This window comes from Hemitrygon akajei, chromosome 4, assembly GCF_048418815.1.
Source record: "Hemitrygon akajei chromosome 4, sHemAka1.3, whole genome shotgun sequence".
Taxonomy (NCBI): Eukaryota; Metazoa; Chordata; class Chondrichthyes; order Myliobatiformes; family Dasyatidae; genus Hemitrygon; species Hemitrygon akajei.
Genome location: NC_133127.1, coordinates 32,865,489 through 32,888,239, shown reverse-complemented (window position 1 = coordinate 32,888,239; position 22,751 = coordinate 32,865,489). Strand labels below are relative to the sequence as shown.

The window sequence follows — 22,751 nt, the reverse complement described above, 5'->3', positions numbered from 1 at the left end:
TTGCCAAAGTGCTGTAGTCCTCACCGATCGCCCCTATAAAACCACTCAAAAACAGCAAAAAAAAACAGAGTAACCAGAATCTATAAACACATGCAACATGAACCTCAGAGTCCCTCAAAATAAGTCCACAGCCACAAACATTGCTATTCAATCCTTGTAAAGTGAATCTTGGGACTCCTTCACTTTTCTCTGACAGCAGCTAGTGAGAATAAAGGAAGACTGGTCAAATGCAGACTTGCCTAATCTGTGTTCTGATTGGCTGTTTGTCTTGAACCTTAATCTTCCAAGCTGTCTTTATTCTCCATTCTGTAGCCTAAATTGCAGCAGATTATGTTCACTTTTTTAAAAAAAAATTTGACTTACATTATTTCACTTGTTCTTGCCTGTTTTTATTCCTTAGTTTTGTGGCATGTTAGCATAAAGCAATTTCCTGTAATGCCATTTATCTCTTCTCCTTTGATCAGATCTGCTTGGTTTACACCATAGCTCAACTACATGTTGAAGGATCTGATTTGTACAGTGGTTGTCCATTCAAATAAACTGTGAACATCCAGAGCTGTTTGGTGGGCAATGCTTTGAAGTACTTCATCTCCAAAAGGATTATATGATGTGGAATGTGATTTTGAAAATATTTCTATAAAAAATTGTACCTTCCCAAAAAATGCAGCAACCTCATAGGGTTACAATTATGCCCGGAAGTAGATGAAAATATACTAAGGGTCTTTTAGCTAGTAAAACTGGACTTTTAGTGCATACTTAGTAAGCGCAGCATTGTTTTCTTTGCATGCATATCTGCACTATGAATTGATGTATTTGTAAAGCTGATATTTTTTGAGTCTCCAGTTATCTCAAAGCCTCAGTTGCGGATGGTTCTGTTTAGCTAGCTGTTACCAAATGCCAACTCAAATCGCAAAAACAGTTCCAGATGTGTTTTTTGTGGCTTTCCACCTGTATTATGGATATTTTGCAATATGCATTTTCTTTGTCGCACCCCCCCTCCCCCAGGGAAGTTATGATGCTTTACTTCCTCTTGTTACCCTTACACTTATGCATAAGTGTTTTAAAAAATTGGTTTTGAGTCCTAACAACACAGATTGGAGTTCTTGTATTTTCACCCTCAGGCAATCCTAGCATTTCGGGCTACAGAAATATATCCTTCCACAAATTGTTGCTCAAAATTTTAGAGATGTGGAGTAAAATTTGCTCTCATGACATTCAAATTAAAAAAATGAACATTTTCTTTCAACTTGATTCTTAGTGTGTATGTAGATGACCCTGTTCAAGTTGAAGAAAGGGGTTATCCTGGAATTTAAAGACCAGTAATAATAATGGTAGGGAAGTTATTGGAGAGGTACTTTTTCATAGGTATTATGAGTATTCAGAAAAATGTGGAGTAAGTTTAATATCAGATCCTTTTTAAAACTTTCTTCTCTCATCCTTAATTTTGGGCAACTCTACTCTGGGGAAAAGACTGTTACCTTAATCACAAGAGATTTTGCTGATGTTGGAAATCTTGGGACCACCCACTCACTTTCCCTTCTACCTGGTCTCACCTGTCACCTACCAGCTTGTACTCTTTCCTTCCCACCCACCTTAATCTGGCATCTGCTTCCTTCCTTTCCTGTCCAGATGAAGGGTCTCAGCCTGAAATATCAGCTGTTTATACCCCTCCATAGATGCTGCCTGACTTGCTGAGTTCCTCCATCATTGTGTTGCCATTGACCTTATAATTTTAAAGATTTCCTTAATATCATCCATTATTCTCTTACATTCTGAGGTATGGACCTAGACTGGCCAACCTGTCCCTGTAACCTGGACCTATAGTCTTGGCAACATCTTCAGTAATCTTCACTCTTTCCAGTTTAGCCGCAGATGACCAAAGCTATACACACAACTCCAAATGTGGCCTCAACAACAACTTGTAAAACTGCAGCAGAAAATGCAACTCTTATTCTCATTGCCCTGAATGAAGTGTGCTAAGTGCTGCCTTTACCACCCTGTCTACCTGAGAAACCACTCTCAGCAAAATTGTGCACTTGACAGTTGGAGAAAGCTATTTTCAATTTGTAATTTTTAACCCCATTTTGCATTAAATCCTAATGGTATCATCTCTACCATTTGTAAAGACATCTACTTATAGAGAAAGCAATGCCAGAATGATCAGAGAGGCTCTTGGGATAATGTTTCTACATTAAAAACACGGACATGTGAGTTACTAAAGATTAACTTAAAATCTGTATATGGTGTTAGTCTTTGGAATGGTGTTCAGCAAAGATTGTCAAGACCAGTTTAAAAAAGGCAGCATAAAATGGTCAGAAAAGTTTCTGGAAAAGCATGCAGACTTTGGCAAATTTTCATCTAGACTTTGAAGAAAGTGGGGAAGACTAGTGTTTGAAGTAGTTATGCCCAGCCTTTTTAAAAAGTACTCTCAATGCTTAATGCAGTTTCACAAGTAACAATCCATTTCAGGTCTATAAACAGCTGCCTGCATCAGATATTTACTGCTGTCTCCATAGATACCGAGAGTGTGCACTCCAGAGATTCAGATAATGAATACAGAATTGCTGAGTATATGGCACAGCTGAATGTGTATTTGGGCAAATAATGTAGAATTCCTGAATTTTAAATAAGAAAACAAACTTTCATCATTATTATATTTTTGTTTTGCTCTTTGGTGCATTGTTTTAACTTCCCTACCTGCTTCCTATGAAAGCCCAATTCCCTCTATCTCCCATGCTTGGGTTTTCCATTGATCTGTCCATGTGGAAATTAAGGGAGCAAAATCTTGGTCTTGATGAAGGGCCTCTGCCCCAAACATTGACTGTTCACTCTTCTTTCGATAGTCCTGACCTGCTGAATTTCTTCAGCATTTTGTGTGTGTTGCTTTGGATTTCCAGCAACTGCAGATTTTGGCATGTTTGTGAAAATCTTGGGCTTTTTCATGTTATGTGCTTGTACATGTATTGCTATATTGGATTATTCTTGTTTGCTCTTTGTAACAAAATGGCACAATTCTTTTAATGCTTAGATATCATCCAGTTGCAATCAGTGTGTCATAATACGACTGAGAATTTTCTTATTTGAAATATCTGTAGCTTTAAAAGCATTCAAACTTTCAGATGTACTTGTTTTTCAATTGAAGTTAGTGAAACAGTTTTACCATGTCTTGTGTGCTTTGTATTGCTGTCACCTTTAATTGTGTAAATGAAGATGTGAAATGACATGTGTATGTACCGTTACTTTCTTTCAGCCAAAATTCATAGATGTGAAACTTCACACTTTTGCCAAATTCCTCTTGAGCCCCTAGATGGCATACATGATGTTAGTAATTTATTACACACCACGTCACAGCCTTGCATGATGTTTCTTCTACTAATTTGTTTAAAAAATATAATAAAAGTGCTTAATTGCTGTTTAAACAAAAGTCAATGCATTAAGCCATAGACTGAAGTATTTTCCAGCTATGATGTATCGTTTGATGCTGAGTTTAGTAAGAGTAGCCAAGGGCAGTGACAAGATACTGCTAAAATTAGTAATTTTTGAGCAATGGAAAATACGCTTAAAATGTTAAGGCTGTGATATAGGGCCTCATCAAATTGACAGATGAATCTTTGTACTGATCAGAAATTAACCCAATATGATCCACATATGGCTGCATACTAGGAACAAAACCATATGAGATAGATGGACGAGTTGTCTTTCATGTAATGTTTGGCAGTCGGCCACATCTCACAGCCTGAATCTCATTCAAATTGACACTGCACATGTCATTGCAGCAACCTGCTGCTGGAGTAAATGGCCTTGAGTTTGCTTCAGCAATCAAATGTAGAAAGTATATTCAGACTAATGCAGCTAGACTTGAATTGTAGACATGAATTTGATTATATTGGGATGTGAGTTTTAGATATTCTGTCTTGAAATTCATGAGTGGTATCTTGTAGAATGGAAATAGTCAAGTTGTAACAATAGTAGTTAGTGCTCTGGATTGGCTTTCAGTAAACTGGCTTATTTTTATAACAAATTCACTTTCCTACCCAATCCCCATATCTTCACTTTTTGTTCGACCACCACACTATCTTTCATTTATACCTCCACCCAGTTCCTATGAAACAACTTAACCTGTGTGAGGCAATATAGATCCAGATCAGTTAATGTACCCCTTAGCCTTGGTGAGATAAAAAAAAGTTCATGAAATTTCATTGTCTCATATCAGATTCATATATGTACTTATAACTGCCCCACCTATCTCGACATAATGTTAAGTAAGTCAGCATCCACTGCACCAGCTGCAGTGTATTTCAGGGACTTGCTGCTCAGCAGAAATAAGAGTTCCTAAAAAGGTCCATTCTTGAAAAGCTTAAGTTCTTTCAGCTAAGAGTAGCTTTTCTTGGATCTTCTCTGCCCACTAAGGTGGGTGGGATCTGAGCCAAAAGTGGGCACTGTACTCCTAACGTTGTTTCGATGGTTTGTACAGTGTTAAAAGTATCTCCTTAGAATACTTGTCATGGTAACTGGGAAGCAATTTGATGTGTGAAGATATATTTTCCCATGTTGCTTGGCTTTTTTTGAGTTGGCCAAAAAAAACCAGCATTGATATTTTTAGATTGGACTATAAGCCATTTACTGAATACTTGGCCCTTAATACTCAGTTTACTTTCTGAAGTAGAAGTATGTCAATGTGTATAATTTAGCACTTTAATTAAAAAAACCTAAAACTGATAGTTATTGAAACTTTAAATTCAATGCCTTGTGTTCTAATAGCAGCAACTTATAGGTAATTTAAAATAATATAACATGTTTAAATAAATTGAAATCGTACCCTCTGCTAAATGCTACTTTTTAAAATAGTGCAGTTCTAAGTTAAATAAAAGTACAACTAAAAGTTACCATTTTGAGGAATTTGAGAATTATGAGTGCAAAGTAGTTATCCTGTTCATTTGGCAAGCAGCACAGTTTCAGTTACTCTGAAGGAGAATGGATATTTATTGAGAAATTCTAAAGCAGCCTGTTTGTTCACTTACAGGTTTTTTGACATAATATCCTTGCTACTTAAGAAATGACTGGCAATTGGTTCAGTATATTATTGAACCAGCTTCCCCTGCACCAACATAATTTTATTCCTGTGACTAAGTGCACAATTTTTTTTTAAAAATCACTTTGTTCCACTTTTCAAAACATTGTGCGCTTAGTCAAATCCATCCATTGCTTATTTATCTTTGCATATGCACATGTACCGCACAACTGTGATGAACCTTTTTTTCTGATAGTTCAGGTGTACCATACAGATTATTTGGTTGGTTTGAGCTATGGTGGTGTATTGATCAGACCCCAGCTGCTAAACCAGCTTTTGCTGTGTTCAAGTAGGTCTGTTCCCCAAAGAGATTGATGAGGAAAAGGTTCTCTCTGAGGGTTGGTGATTTCTGAGTAACCTATCATATGTCATAAAGGCAAGAAGGATGTGTCATTTTTTAAAGATATTTTGAAAAATATTGGTTAACTTTAGGTGTTGTGAATATCTTCAGCATCAAGATTTCATTAAGTTATAATCAAACAGAACTGCAGTTTGTGGTCATAAAAAAACCATGTTCATAACTAGAGAACAATTAAAAAACACTCTCTCTTCCTGTCTTGAAAATATTCATTGATGGTTAGTCATCTGTTAGTCTCATACTTAAGTTTCTCGAAAAACTTGTTACCTTATATGGGTCAACAAGTGATTTTATTATTGGTCTGTTCTCCCCTCACCCTTCTCTGTCCTCTCCAAGAAATTTTAGTGAATTTATTTAAACCCTGACTACATTGTCTTCTCTATATTTAAAGAGCAAGCACCATTGTTTTATGTGGTAGATGGGCATCAGTTGTGTTGCTATTTGTTAAGCCAATGTGAACAGTGCAATATTCAATCAATATCAGATTAATGTTGTCAAGGCCTCATTGGTGTGTTTCAGCTTTTATACTGGTACATTTGTGCTAGTTGGTGTATAGTGATGAACAGGTAAGGAATGCTAATAACATGTTTGCCTATCACACTGAGCTGGGCACACGATCAAACTACAATTCATCGATCTTTGTTAACTTGTTCAACATAGAATTCCAGGTGGGAGTAGGTTTTGTCTTTTGTGGAGTTGCTCATCATAGTCCCCTTTAAGTTTTGCTGTTGAAAACTAAAGAAGGATCTCTGCCTGAAAGATTGACTGTATTTCTTTCCATAGTTGTTGCCTGATCTGAGTCCTCCAGCATTTTGTGCTTGTTGCTTTGGACTTCCAGTTTCTGAGGAAGTTCTCGTGCTTGTCTTTGGAGAGTGTCAGGATCAAGGATATTCATTTGTGTCTACACCCCACTAGCATGCTCTTAGGAGTTTTTATTTCTGCCTGTGGGTTTGTACATGTAGCACTTTAATCACCTCTTCTGTATCCCTTTTTGGCCACTCTTCAAATGATCAGATCCGCTATGGGTGTTCCTCAGTTGGTGAGTGGTGATGCATGGAAAGTTTTCACTTTCAGCAAATTCCTGAAAGACATCTCCGTGCTTTTTCTGAAAGAAAAACTCCCTCCTCTTCTGCATTCAAGTCTCCTAGCATGCACACTCTGTCTTCATTCATACAAGTCATCATCTAGGTAACAGAACTTCTTAAACTTAAATGCTTGCTCATCATATATAGTGGTCATATATATTCAAGGTGGGGGGGGGGATTTAAGGGAGATTTGCGAGGCAGGCGGGATTTAGATTGGTAGGTGCTTGGTACATGTTGCCAGGAGAAGTGGTAGAAGCAGATGCTGTAGCAATGTTTAAGAACATTTCAAAGTTCAAAGTAAATTTATTATCAAAGTATGCTTGTGTCACCATATTCTACCCTGATGTCTTTTCTTGCAGGCATTCGCAGTAGAACAAAGAAATAAAATAGAATCAAATACTACAAAGTCTGGCGAGCAAACACTGCAAAAGAAAACAAATTGCAAACACAAGTCGATTAATAATTAGATATGTGTTAAATAATACTGAGAACATGAGTTGTAGTGTCCATGAAAGTGAGTCCATAGGTTGTGTTCAGTGTTGAGGTAACTGATGTTAGCCACACTGATTCAAGAGTCTGGTTATAGGGTAATGGCTGTTGCTGTACCTGGTGGTGTGGAACCTAAGGTTCCTGTACTCTTCCCTAATGGCAACAGCAAGAAGAGCTCATGGCTTGTAGGGTGGTTTTTGATGGATGCTGCTTTTTTGTGGCAGGTGAACACATGAACAGATGAGGATATGGACCTTGTTAACGGAAATGGGAATGGTTTAGATTGGCGCAATGGTCAATGCAGATGTTGTAAGCTTGAGGGCCTGCAGTGAACTTCACTGATTTCCTGCTAAGCTCTGCTTTGGCAACAAATGGGAAAATCATCTGGTTTATTTCAGCAAGGTGGTGGGTTAGTGGATTTGATCTCTGATAGAGTAAGGTTCTGCATTTTGTCTAAATTCTGCATTCATTATAGAAGACTGAATAGGTCACGTCAGTGAGATCTGATGCTTTAGCAAACAGCACTTGGTCTTTAATTCAGCATAAACAACAAGTTGCTTGCTGATAAACTATTTGTGTTTCTGCTTTTTCAGGAAGAGAATTCTGCAATCTGTTGATAATTTTCATTTGTGGTACAGAATGACTCAGCCAGAATAATTCTAGATAACTACCAGTCCGTAAATATTGTCTGTTCCAAGCAGTGTATCAAAGTACAAAATGGAAAGTTTAACATCTAAAGTATTCTGTAGTTAGAGTAAAAGATAGTTTTTAACTCCTTGCATCCAAGAACTTGAGAAATGCTGACCAAAAACAAATGTTTTAATACTTAAGTACATTGTATCTCATTGGTATTTTAAACACCGATTTGACTTGCACTTCGCTTCTGGGGTGTTGCCATGGTGAAATACCACTTTGAAATGTCTAAAGCCACTTGTTAACCAAGTTAAATAACTTGGTGTTGTAAATAACTGCTTGAACACCCAGTCCTGAGTTGGTTGTTGGCTGGAGATCTGTGTGAATGAAGGCGAAGCATTCATGTTAGAAGATATGAAGCAATTAATTTGTATTAGAGCATTGTGTCTTGGTATTACAACTACAGATTTTTGTTTGGTGTATGCTACAGCATGCTAGTTTTGTTAAATAAGCTATTCCATAAGTTGGTAATGATCCTTTAGTCTAGCAGTTACCTGACTACAATAAACAACCTATATTAATGACTTGAATGAAGGAGCAGAGAACTTGCTGTTGATATAAAGATAGGTTGGTTAGCACATTGTATGGAGGACCCCGCTGAGCAAGTGAAATAATGAGTGGGAAGGAAGTTTGCAAGAGTATATGGCGGGAAAATGTAAAATTGTCTACTTTAGAAGGAAGAATGAAAAAAGATCAAATTATTTCAGAGGTTAGACTGCAAAATATTTTGGTTACAAGGATCTGCGGGTCCAAGTACATGAAACACAAAGTTAGCATACAGGTACAAGAAGGTATTAGGGTAAACCAATGAACTGTACGCCTTAATTACAAGGGATACAAGGTGTACAGTTATGGTCACCACCTTTAAGCTACTTGCATTGGAGGAAATGCAGAAAAAAGGCTCATTAGGTTGATGCCTGAGATGAAAAAATTAACGTGATAGAATATTGTGCCAATACTCATTGGCATTTAGAAGAATAGGAGGAGATTTCATTCAAATTGATAAGATTTTGAGAGAGAATGACAAGATGGGTATATTGTCCATTGCAGGCATCTTGGGTATACAAAGTGCTACCTATTTCAGATAATTGTGGGTAATAATTTCTTAGGGTCATGGATCTTTAGAATACTCCAGAAATTCATTGAATTTATATGAGCCAAAGACTTACTGTCAAGTTCATCTTCAAGAAATTGGTAGGGGAGAAAATAATTGTGACCAGCTTCTTAGCTAGCTCCTCTGAATTTTTTTAACATTGGTCCACTGACATGCACACCTTGTCTAGTTACAATGGAAAACCATTGAGACCTCTTCAAAGCTTGGATTCTTATTTTCCTTTTTGGGATGTTGTCCCTTGCATAATGCCCATTCTATTCACAGTTTATCTTAACAGATATATCAAGCGCGCAATTGTAGATTTCAGCACTCCAGTTATCTCTGCCAGCTGATGATGACTGCTGTTAGGCAGATGGCTTTCAAATTGGTCCAGCAAGTAAAAAAAAACGTAGGGAATCCTGGCTATTTTCTCGATTAGTTTTTGTTCTTTAAGAGTTGTCCAAACTAAGCAGCTGTCCCGATTAACCGATGGGACAAATTACCCCGAATCCACTATATTTCAATTCAATACCTTAAACGTTGCAGTTATGTTAAAGTTGCTGTTAAATCATTAGATGATTTTCAAGTGGAATGATCAGGTTTAGGTTTATTGTCACTGGCAGTCATGAAATTTGTTGTTTTGTGGCAGCAGAACTATGCAGGAATAACAAATTACTACAAGTTACAATAAAAAAAAGAGAAATAATGAGATGGTGTTCATGGATTCTTGAACTATTCAGAAATAATGGTAGAGGGCAAGGAGTTGTTCCTAAAACTTTGAATGTGGGTTTTAAAGCTCTTGTACCACCTCTGATAGTAATGAGAAGAAAGTATGTCCTGGATAGTGAGGGTCCTCAATGATGGGTGCTGCCTTCTCAAAGCACCAGTCTTGTATCTTTTATCACTGAGGCAGAATGTACAAGTGCCTCAGGACCAGGTTCAAGAGCAAACTTCAACTGTTAGGCTGTTGAATAAAGGGAAATAACTACACTCACTTGCCCTATCATTGACATGCTTCCCACAATCAATAATTGTACTTTAATGATTCTTTATTTTATTATCTCATGTTCTCATTATTGCTATTTATATTTACATTTTCACAGTTTGTTGTCTTCTGCACTCTGGCTGATCTTTCATTGATCCTGTTAAATGGTTGTTATTCTATAGATTTGCTGAATATGCCCACACCAAACTGAATCTCAAAAAATGAATCCCAGGGGTTGTATATGGTGACATACGTGTGCTTTGATAATAAACTTACTTTGGGGGAAGCTTGTGTCCGTAGTGCAGCTGGCTGCGTCTACAACCCTCTGAAGCCTCTTTCAATCCTGGGCATTGATACCACCAAACCAGGTAATAATGCAACCATTCAGAATGTTATCCATTGTACATCTTTAGAAATTTGTCACAACCTTCGGTTGCATAAGAAATCACCTCAAGCTGCATACAATAAAGCAAAATGTAATTTTCTGTGAACACCACTTAATATCCTAGTAGTCAAACTATTTATATGAAGTATTTTCTCCCCACCAGAATTTCTGTAATGCAATTTGTTCTGCAACGGTTTACCAAAAAATTGCTTTTGGAGAACTAGGCAGGCATGTTCATTGCATCTCGAAATGCATCAGATATTCTCTCTGCGCGTGAAAAAAAGCACTCCTTGAGGGTTTGCTCCTACAATATAATAACACAATATTACCTCTAATTTTCCAACATTTGTAGCATGATACATTGAAAGAGACGTGGGAGTTGCATTTTTTTTTTGCAGATAAGCACTTCATCAGTGCACCCGTGAAAAGTCTGGTCTACCACAATGGATGGTTTACTTAGAGCAAGCAAGTACTCCACTAGCTTTAGTCAAACTGCTTATACATGGTGTCTAGGCTGTTGGCTATTGGCTGTTTTTAACAATGATTTTACTTGTGGTTAGGCAACATAAACATAGTCCCATATAAAATGCATTTGGATAGAAGTTACTTGTTTTGGTTACACATATTTACATTGCACATGTAAGTGTCCCATTTCTTTCCAACACTGCATCCCAGCACATTCCTGAATTCAGACTTGCATTGCCTTCCATTTAACCAAAGTGACATTGTCATTTTTGTTTTCAAATTCCTTCATGGGTTCTGGGTTTGTATCCCACCAATGAGGTTTCTGTGCATCCCATGATTTAGTAACGAAAGTAATTTACTCTTCAATGTCTTTGATTAGTATGTTCCATAGTTTTTTCAGTTCAACATTCCTCCATCTTGCTTCCTGTTTTTCATTTCTGCCCTTGTGATTATTCCCAATTTTAACTACATCACCATTGATACCTTCAAACTACCAAGGGCTTAAACACCCCTCCAATTAGTCCTCTACCTTTCCATTGCTCTTAGGTGTTCTTTAGAGTTTACTACTTTCACTGATATTAGATAATCTAATATGTAATGGCTGTAATGTCAAACTTAGTTTGATAATGCTCCCTTCAAACGTTTACAGGATGTTTATGATGAAAGATTGAGTGAACCCAAGCCCATTACTCTATATTTATCAATAGAATGTGTGTAGTAACTTATAGGACCACCTTTGGCCCAAATTTACCACAGAAATGCTTAAATGAATTTATCAGCAAAGCTTCCTTCCTTTTCTATTAACTATTGGATAACAGTTACTGGGGACATTACACAATGTACAGTTTATTCAATTGCAAATTTGCACTACTGTTTTTGGACAGATTTTTAAAAATATTTGGTTTTGAATTTTTTTTCAATTGAATGAACTTTTATTTTAATGAAAACATCTATACTCACCATGGGCCAGAGTGCTTGTGCATTTTAGAATGGCAATCCAGAAAACCTGATTCTTTTGAGATTTCTTTTTGAAAGATTTGACTCAGGGCAAAGCAGTGCCCCACTCAGCTTGTTTCAGCAATCCTGTTGGTGGGGGAGAGTGGTTTGTACAGTGGTGGGGAGTGCCAGTAATGGGAGGAAATCTCTCACTCTGACGCTTTTTATTTTTGAAGTATTTGAAGTACCTTCTGTGGACGTTAAATGACATCTGCATTTATTCAGTTGCGATGTGCTTCATTAGGGATAGCAATTGTTTAAGCCATAACAATCATGACAATGATGGGGTACCAGAAATAATGACCTTTTGGAGAAATACTTGGGGTAACAGTATAGGAGAGAAGCTATGCATGATCATGATTGTGTCATCATACTTTGTTATATTGTTTAAAGTGTAGCATGAAATTTTTATCCCTATAACAGCTTTGACATCCTTTCTATGCACTCCAAAGAACCTCACCAAGGAAATACATTTGAAGTCTTATAAAATGTAGGAAGTTCCCATAAATAATGTGAATGTGACTAAATATCTTTATCAGTAAAGGTAAATCCTGACCGAATTTAAAAGAAAATGCCATGGGGTCTCTTCTTAGTCAGAAGAGGGAAGGAGGCCTGGTTAACCTCAAAAATCAGTACTTTCAACAGTCATGACCATTCATCACTCAACATTCATGCTCAAAACTGTGGAAAGAGGCAAATTCACAACTCTGATTCAGCTAAAAATGCCAAGGAATTACAACTCACATTGATATTACCAGGGTGACAGAAAATGTCTGTTATTAAAACAGATTAACAAAATATTATTTGCCGTAATTCTATGCACCACTGAATGTCTTAGAAACACAGCAAAAGCACTGGAGTAGTTTGACCGCCTTGTCGCTAGCTACTTTTTGCTCCTTGGTTCTAGACTCCTTTCAGCCATCGGAAGTTGACTCTCTGCATCTAGTCTCTCTCGTCGTACGTGAAACAGACCCTTCAACCATGCCAACCATTGTAAACCTATTTACCTTATTTATGTGATTCCTGTTTTTCTTTCTCCCCACCTTCCTATCAGCTCTCCTTGATTTCCCATCAGCTCTCCTGGGGGCAATAAATGTCCAATTAACCTAAAAACCTGCACATATTTGTGATGTGGCAGAAAACAGCATCCAGAGGAAACCCATTCAGCTGCAGGGACAACGTTTAGACTCCTCGTGGATATCACTAGAAGTCGTGAATGGACCTGGGTCACTTACTGTGAGGCTGCAGTTCTACTAGCTACCACTGTAGAACTGCATTATGATTTTCCTTTAAGAATTGCATTGATTTCTGAGGCCTCTTTTTTTTACTCCACAGAATATAGGTCTAACCAAGCAATGTGCCATCTCCGGAATTAGTCTCCTAAACCTGCATTGCAATACCTTAGGTGGTGTCTCATCAAGGCCCTGTACAACTACAGCAAGACATTGATGTTCCTCTTGCAACAAATGCCATATACTCTTCACTGTTTGCTGCACCTGACTGCTTCTTTTCATTAGTGTCCAAGGACACCAAAGTATGAACACAGGAGTACACAAGTTTGCAGAGGGCATGGATATTAATGGTATGGTGGATAATAAGGAAGGAAGAAAATTTACAATGTGCTGCTGGGATGCAAGGACATGAGTTATTGGGAAAGGTTAGGACTCTATTCCCTGGAGCACAGGAGAATGAGAGGAGATTTGATATAAGTATACAAAATTGAGTGGTATAGATTAGCAGGCTTTTTCCACTGAGGTTGAGTGAGATTGGATCTAGAGATCTTGGGTTAAGAGTTGAAAGGAGAACATGGGGAATTTCTTCACTCAGGATGCTGAGAGCGGAAGTGGTGAATGCAAGTTTAATTTCAACATTTAAGAGGAATTTAGGTAAGTACATGCATGGGAGGGGTATGGTAGCCCATGGTCCAGGAGAGAATCTTTTAAGTTTGCTTTAGATCCACCTCTCCAACCTGCTCCCTTGTTTATCATAAAACTAGTATAATCTGGCGCAAGCTCCATAATAATTTCACTTCATCTGACTTCTTTCGGACTCCATCATAATTTTAAGATTAAAGTGAAAGCAAAGTTGCTTTCAATGGCAAATGGGTGTGGTGTTTAAGTTTTTCAACTATATAGATGATACTTGGATTTCAGATGGGGATAGTGAAAAGCTGTTATCAGTTATCATCCATCTATTCAGATGTATATTGTTGCTTTGCATTCATTTTGTTTTGACTTCTTGGAACTGATCCATGAGTGAGTTTCCATATAGAACTATTAGCTGTAGTAGAATGTTTTAATATTTATTCTCCTTGGTTGTACAGCTGTCCTTTTAACCAAAACCTTAGCTCTGCAGTGCTGTGGCTTTTGTTTCAGGATCCTGCATTTCACATCATTGTGGTTTCAAACTTCAGCTTGATGTTGGCTCAGCAAAACCTTTGCTAAGCAAAACTGGAAAGAAGTCTGTTGAAACTTTGAAAACACTGGAGCTTTAAACAGCTTTTTCGTATTGAAATCTTTGTTTAGGATGAGGAGCTTTCCTATTTCAGTGCTGATTTTTTGTGACCTTTTATACAGAATGGCTTCTCTAAAAGCCAAATTTATACCAAGCCTTTTGAAGGTTACAGTATAACATTTCAAAGCCTGATGAAGGTGAATTAATACCAGTTCAGTGTTAGCTATGGAATTCTGGTGTTTTGCATTTTAAAAGGTGAATGCCAATGGAACTCCAGTATCATTGCTGGCAGGTTCACAGAGCCCACAGTTCATTGTTCTAACCCCTGGAGCGCTCAGAATGAGCCCAGCTGGGTTAATTGAGTGTGAGGCCAGACACTGAGTTGGTTACTAAGAGTGATGGCTGTAAAGAAGGGCTGGGAATGAAATATAAAGCATAGACTGACCTACATCCTGCTCTTTTGAAATTAACAACAAGCAGATAAAACACGGTGAAGCCAACAAGTGATGCAGCTGGCATCAGGCCTCCGAGACACATTCAGTGGGTCAGTTAGATGGTCCTAATCAAAGCCAAGCAAACCTTGTGGATAATGTACCTTTTTTTTTGATAATTTCTCTCAAAAAATGAGGTGACAATATCTCAAGTGATTCCAAGTAATTTGCAGAATATTTGGTAAGAATATTTCCATTTGTAAAAGCTACCCTATAAATTTTTATCTTCAATTCATCTGTAGGCTTACACCATTATAAAAGGGCAGTTTACTCCAATGGCCAACAACACAAGACTGAGTGAAACGCTGGAACGGTATAGTCATTGTGAAAGTGCTGAAAACAAAAAATGGTTTATGTAAAAGAAACCCTGGCTATTAGTCATCAGCCTTTTAAAATACTGCGAAGGCACTCTTAGAGGTCTATGCAGAATCCAAGCAGAGTGATTTATGAAGTACATTGAATAGAAACGTGTTCTAGTATTTCAGAAAGGTCTATAAAAAGACTTTTTACAGCCTGTGGACATCTATTCAGGAACTGCGCGAGAGAGAGAGAGAGACTATTATACTACATTTGCTTAGCTTTGCCTTAGCTGAGCTATCAACTATCTCTGTTCTGGTCCTTAAGTAAAACCAGCTTTGCATCTGTTTGACATCTAAAAGTAATTTCAAGAAGATGCAATTCTTGACAACGTTTTACATTGTTTTAAAAGGAAAAGAGCTTGCTCACTAAGTAAACTTGTTCCCCTGAAGAGTTTATTTGGAAAAGTAAATTTTGAATTGTATTTTTCTTTTGCTGCTTTTTTCACTGAATGTGGGTGACAGTGGAAAAACCAGAACCATCTTGACAACAAAATTCCTCCTATAGTTCCTCAAAATTCAAGGTGACTGAGTCAAAGATGGTTACTCATCGAGTGAATTTTACTAATAAGCATATTGCATTAGCACAGAAACAATTCTATAAAATATTTGCAATCCCTCAACTTCAACCCCCGAAAAATTTAGGACTCTGAAAATTTGCAGTGTGTCCTGATTAGGTTTCGGAATTCAAACCCGTGGATCATATTGGTACCTATTAGCTTTCTGATCGAAGTTCATTTGCTGAGAATGTTGTGATGGATATAAATTTCTTTTCCTCTGGATCTGTTCATGTGCAAGTGCCACTGGGACACAATTACATTATTATTCTTGGTGTAATCTGACTTACTCGTGTTTATGATTTGCTGCTCCAGTACGAAGCCCACCCTGAAGAAGATTAAATCTTCGCTTTGGGAGTTCAGTGAAGCCCCCCCTCACTGCTCCCGCTCTGTGATCTCTGCTGCCCTCCAATTCTTCGACCCTTCAACTATTACCTCCTAGCTAGCCACCACCCCCTCTGCCACCCCCACCTTTTTATTCTGGTGTCTTCTCCCTTGCTTCTCAGTCCTGAAGAATGGTCTTGGCCCGAAACATCAACTGTTTATTCATTTCCATAGATGCTGTCTGACCTAATTCCTCCAGCATTTTGTTTGTGTTGCTTTGGATTTCCAGCATCTACAGATTTTTTTTTCATGTTTGTGTTTTGTTTCTGACTTTCTTAGTAGCTTATAAATATATTTTGCAAAATGCTTGGTTTTCTTACTGCTCATGACCAAAGGCAACCATCATAGTTACTTAATATATAGTAGTTACTGGTTTAATTAGTTAAACCTGACATTGTGGACCAAGGGGCCTGTTCCATATTATTTCTGGATATTCCTGTCATGGAACCTGATTTTAATGCAGGCTTATACTTGTTTGGTTTTGAGTACCTTGGTTTAGATACCCCATATCTATTGTTTCCATGTTTCCATTATTTTTTTCATTCCTTCATTCATCATTGCATCATTATTTCTGTACCAAATTCACAATTGCCTGTGTGACAGCTGCATTCAAAGATTTTGAAAGTTTAAAGACTCTGTAAATTATTTTAGTGAATTGGTCTATAAACAAAAGAAAAACCTTGCTCTTTCTGACAAGCAAACGTGCTGCTTATTCTGTGGGAGTCAGCTTCAGAATTTTTAGACTGGCATTTAGAGCTAGAATTGTTTTAGTTGCAGTGATCTTTGATATTTCATATTTTCAATTCTACCCCTTTCATAATTTAAATTTAGTGAATATACCTGTTGTCAACTTGTAAAAGGAATTTTAAAAAAAAGTAGTGTTCATGGGTTCAATGTCTGTTTAAAAATTGGATAGCAGAGGGGAAGAAGCTGTTCCTGAATTGCTTAAATTTCACAACATATGCCGGTGATATTAAGTCTGATTCTGACATAAACACTTTCAGCTGTATAGCATGCTTAAACTCTTTAAAGCTTTTGCATGAACAAGAGAGACTGAGAAACAGCCAGCATCATTTGTGCACTTGTTTACTACACCTGTAATGTAACTTGCTGTGTTGTCAAATTGCTTTTGTTTTTATGCACATATGCACAGTATATGAAATCTGTGGAAATAAACTTTAAGTGGGACAGGCTACACCACTTGAGAATCATCTTTCTGAGTTTCATTAAAAAGCTGATAAATTACATCTAGCAATCATTTAGAGATGAAAATTACTGGAACAATGTTCACAATTTCCCATCCCCTTTTCCCTCTCTCACCTATGTCCTTGCTCGCCCATCACCTCTCTCTGGTGCTCCTCCCCCTTTTTTCTTTCTTCTTTGGCCTTCTGTCCCTTTCACCAATCAACTTCCCAGCTCTCTACTTCATTCCCTCCTCCTCCAGGTTTCACCTATCACCTGGCGTTTCTCTCTCCCCTCCTCCACCTTTCAAATCTACTCCTCAGTTTTTTCCCTCCCCAGTCCTGCCGAAGGGTTTTGGCCTGAAATGTCGACTGTAGTTTTTTCCACAGATGTTGCCTGGCCTGCTGAGTTCCTCCAGCATTTTGTGTGGTGCTTCTCAGCCCTCAGTCAGACCATGGTTGATCTTGCACTGAAGAATCACCTTTCATCCTTGGGCCGATATTTTTATACATTGAGGAAGTCGACGTTAAATGTACTCAGCAACTGTTGCACAATGTAGTTAGCTAACTGCAGCAGGATGCATTGGTAATTTTGACCCTTGATGTTGAAGAGGCATAGTACAAAAAGAATCCATTTACTGTGATTCATAACCATACTCCCAACTTCAAATGCTTATTTATCTTTAAATGAGTAAGCCTTTTTTTTGTGGTACAGTTTAAAACAGAAGCATCTTAATAACCAGTAATTTATTGAGACAGAGAACCTTAGCAGTGAGGTATGATGTTCTTAAATCCCAGGGCTGTTTGAACATCTGTCTGAGGGGAGCTTTGTCCCTGATCGCCATTAGGATATGAAATCTATTATCCAAATCACGGCAGTTTTCCTGAGCTTCTTGCTGCACATGGAAGTCTCCCAGGTGTGAAGTGTTTCGTGTTAACGAGTGGGAGCGCAGTCTCTGCAAGAGGAGTTAATTTGACGGCTCCTGGGCCCAGCTCTCGGGTGGCAGCTGTGGCTGCCGTCGCTGGCGTCCTCCGCTGAGGGGAGAGAAAGGCTGGCAGCAGCTGCTTCCACTTTACATTTTCCTCTCTGTAATTTAGTTTGGTCTAACAGAGTGAACTTGTTACAAAATATCATTAGGTTTAATGAGCTTGAGACTTGGCAAGCAGCTCCTGGATAAAGCTGCCAGGAATGATTGTTTTCAGCTGGCTTATTGCAGTTAATGAGCATTTCAGCATCAGTCTTACCTTCCTGCAGATCTACAATTCAGTGTCCACCTTTTCAAAACAAAATCCTCTCATTTGGATAGTGAGACATCCAATTTAGAGCCTGAAATATTGCAAAGAATATGTATTCATTTAATAATGTATTGCGTTCAGATGTACTAATAAATGCTAACGAATGGAATAAATACATTCCGGCTGCTGCTCCTTTCATTACAACTCCTGATGAAGGGTCTCAGCCTGAAATATAGACTGTGTATTCCCCTCCATGGATGCTGCCTGACCTGCATTCCTCTAGCATTTTGTGTGGTGCTGAAGCTTTCCAGCATCCGCAAAATCTCTTGTTTATGTATTCAGTTGTTTAAAAAAAGTGGAAAAAGTGCTCAAGTTTAAAAAAAGTTCTTGGACTGATTTTGTGAATCAATTCAGAGCATATTAGATAGAATGTTGTATTTTACCCAGGAACTTAAATGTAAGAGTACAATCTTAGCTTCTGGAGATTGACCATTTTGTACCAATCCTATTAATTTAATACATATAATGTGTCCAAAATAATGCAAAACCCATAGTACAGTGGAGTTGGTCTTGGTGTGAATCTGGAACTCATTGCCACGGATGGCTGTGGAGAACAAGTCATTGAGTATATTTAAAACGGAGGTTGATAGGTTCTCGATTAGTAAGGATGTCAAAGGTTATAGGGAGAAGGCAGGAAAATGGGGTGAGGGAACAATAAATCAGTCATGATGGAATGGCAGAGAAGACTCCTATAGTCTTGTGGTTTCCAACATATACAGTTCTCCTATGCCTGCATAGAGCAAATGGTCTTTTATTTACTGTGAAGTTTTAAAGTGAAGGGGAGAAATTCAAAATGGATCTGGCACACAGGGTGATGGTTAAATGAATTGAATTGATTTTGTTTCTTATATCCTTCATACACATGAGCAGTAAAAAGCTTTGTTACGTCTCCATCTAAATGTGCAATGTGCAATCATAGTAATTTATAATAAATAGAACAGTCAATGTAACATAGAAATACACTCAAAACAAGCACAGGTTAGTCAGTCTGATGGCTTGGTGGAAGAAGCTGTCCTGGAGCCTGTTGGTCCTGGCTTTTATACTGTGGTACTGTTTCCCGGATGGTAGCAGCTGGAATAGATTGTGGTTGTGTTGACTCGGCTCCCCAATGATCCTTCGGGCCCTTTTCACACACCTGTCTTTGTAAATGTCCTGAATCGTGGGAAGTTCACAACTACAGATGCGATGGGCTGTCTGCACCACTCTCTGCAGAATCCTGCGATTGAGGGAAGTACAGTTCCCATACCAGGCAGTGATGCAGCCAGTCAGGATGCGCTCAATTGTGCCCCTGTGGAAAGTTCTTAGGATTTGGGGGCCCATACCAAACTTCCTGAACTGTTTGAGGTGAAAGAGGCGTTGTTGTGCCTTGACCAAATGCAGTAATCTATCAAAGGAAGTTGTAGGGGCAGGTACAATTACAAAATTTAAGAGGTATTTGGATAGAAAAGAGGAGAAATGTATGCCAAATGTAGGCAAATGTGAGATGTAGAAATCACATGGCATAGGTGGAATGGACTGTAGGATTCACTTTTATGCTGTACACTTCTAAAATTCTAGTTGCTACATCAATGGAACACTGCCTTTTTAATGTTTCTAAAGAGTTGAGAAAAATTCAGTATTCATTTCATTTACACATAGAAAGCACTTGATTGAAATTACTTTTGATAAAATGTCACTTGCACACAGATGTCTGAAGTCCACATTTATTTTTCAGTTGTTGCATTGTGAAGGCAGATTTAGCAATGGTAATGCTTGCTCTCTGATCAATGTCCCATTAATCCATCTTCAGCTGCTGTCTGCACTTAACTCATAAATTCACAGTAAATGTGGGATTTAAGCTAAATAGTGACAGTTCAGGTCCAATAATTGATGGTTGGAACAATCTAGCTTGAGGCCCAGAAATCGTTGGAGTTAAACTAGGTTTTGTTATTTATTGGGCATTTGGTTTATTGTCAGCTAGGATCAGTTATTGTGCACGCCACATCATGAGGATAATAGCTGACTGAACGATGACACAGTAAAATACCATTAATTTTGTTTTTATTTCAAGCTGCTAAAATAGTACCAAGTGTTTCAATTTACTTGGCATTTTACCAAATAGTCAGTGTTGACACATTAACGTCTAGAATTCGATGAACCCTATTATACAGATAAATATAGTGTGACTATTTTAGGACATAGAACAATACAGCACAGGGACAGGCCCTTTAGTCCACAATGTCTATGCTGACCATAATGCCAATTTGAAATTCCATGTCTGCCTCAAGTGATGCACATCATTCAGTCCTTATCTAATCATGTCTGTCTTCAATGTTATTATCTTACCTGGTTCCATCATCTCCCCAGGCAGTATGTTCAAAGCACCTACCGATCTGCGTAAAGAAAACGAAAACATTAAAATACCTTCAAACTCTTCTTCCCCCCACCCCCCCACACAAAACTATGGGTTCTAGTATTTGACGACAATCTATCTTCTCATAATTTCCTCAACCTCCCGTCCGGAGAAAGCAATCTCAAGTTTGGAAATTTCCTTAGAGCTAATATTTTCTAATTCAGCAACATCCAGGTGATCCTCTTCTGCACCCCTCCAAAGCTTTCACGTTCTTCCTGTAATGTGGCAATCAGAATGATATGTAATATTCCAAATGTGACTAACCAAAGTTTTATACAGCTCTAACATAACTTCTCAAATTTTATACTCAATGCCCTGATCAATGAAGGCACGTATTATGTATGCCTTCTTTATACCCCATCTACTTGTGTTTCCACAAAATATGGACTTGCACATCAACGTTCCGGAAAATCTGGCCATTTACAGTATACCCTCCTTTCACAATTGAACTCCCAAAATGAAACACCTCAGACTTGTCAGGATTAAACTGCTATTTGTCTACCTACCTTTCCAGCTGGTCTATATCCTGCTGAAATCTTCCTCATTAGCTCTGCCATTTTGAGTCATCCGCAAAACTTATAATTAGCCTTATTCTGTTTTCATTTAAATCATGTATAATATCACAGGCATTGATCCTTGCTGAATATCACTTGTTAGAATGATAGCCTTCTAAAGTTACACTCTGTCTTCCGTGGCCGAACAATTCAAATCCAATCTACCATGAGCCTATAATTTTCTGATGTAGCCTACCGTGTGGGACCCTGCCAGAAGCCTTGCTAAAGTACATGTATATAGCATGCCCTGCCTTGTCCTCATCAGTCATTTTTTCATCAAGCCATGCTCTATATTTGCAGCTGAGGGAGTGTCATGAAGAACAGGAATCTGTCTATTCAAATGATGCTTTGCTGTGATACTAATAATCACTAAGCCTTTTTAATGGACTCAATCCAATGTGAAACTTGAATGTGTAACATTCTGACCAAGGTGTGTGGATCATGGTGGCATCTTTGCATTAAGGACATCTTTTGTCTTGTGTGGCATTGTGGTCATTTTACTGGGGTAGACTGAAAGCAGATCTCACTGTTGAAATCATTTGGGGGATTTGTGGGGGCAATCTAGGCTCAAATCAGACCTTCTGAATGAGGAAGGCAAAAAATCAGACAAAGAATCAAGTGCCAGTGAAACTGAAACACAGTTCCATGCAGAATAGATAGCAAGAGCAATTTGCAATAGACCAGGCCATAACTCTGTAGTCCTGCCAAGTCTTGTGAAATGTGGTTGATATTTAAGTAGCAAACAGGAAGAGGTGGCTCCAAGAGCATTCCCACCCTCATCTAATCAGCCCATCAAGCAGTGTGCTCGTCAGTGACCAGTTTGGATTGTGCCAGGACTCTGCTTCATATTTCCTTTGCTAACAACCCCAAACCTTTCTGGTATTTAAAGGACGTGTTTAAAAACGGTCAGATGTTTGTAGTACTCTCTAGTTGCAGTTCCAACTACACAATCTCTACACTATCGAAGCCAAAGAGGCCATTTGACTGCAACTCTTTCCTGCCCTATACATTCAATTGTGGCACAACATGACAGCAGTGTATGCAAACAGCAAAATGCACAGCAGTTGCATGCCTAAGCTGCTCGACCGCTGACCTCTACCACCAAAGGGACAATTACACCAAGTCATTAGGGACTCCACTACCTGAAAGATTTTTCCCAAACAGCATGTCAGCCTGATTTATCACTGTTCTTTGGTCATCTTTTGATGGGAAGTTAAGATCGAGTGATTAGATGTTGGTCTAACAATGAAATTTGCATCCCTCAAAATGAATTTTAAAAATAACTTCTTTAAAACATTCAAAGCTGATTAAAACTGGTTGCTCAATGGTTAGAATTGATGTTACAGGGTGCTTTCACCACCGATGGCAGCAGTGCTTGGTAATGCTTCATTTTCAGACCAATTATCTCTGTGATTCAAGCTAGTGAATTATAATAAAAATGGCAAAATCATCTTACAAGATTGTAT

At 38.2% G+C, this 22,751-nt stretch overlaps 1 protein-coding gene and 1 long non-coding RNA gene across 3 annotated transcripts in view; one reads left to right on the top strand and one right to left on the bottom strand.

The window, feature by feature from the left end:
• Positions 1–22,751, top strand: part of LOC140726200 (protein FAM53A-like) — a 99,450-nt gene that overhangs the window by 67,083 nt on the left and 9,616 nt on the right. The gene's annotated exons all lie outside the window — the stretch shown is intronic.
• On the bottom strand, positions 7,903–21,205 carry LOC140725899 (uncharacterized). The gene is made up of 3 exons (XR_012098504.1): positions 20,665–21,205; positions 18,289–18,370; positions 7,903–8,013 (listed from the first exon to the last, which is right to left on the bottom strand). It is a non-coding gene; the product is annotated as an uncharacterized lncRNA (long non-coding RNA).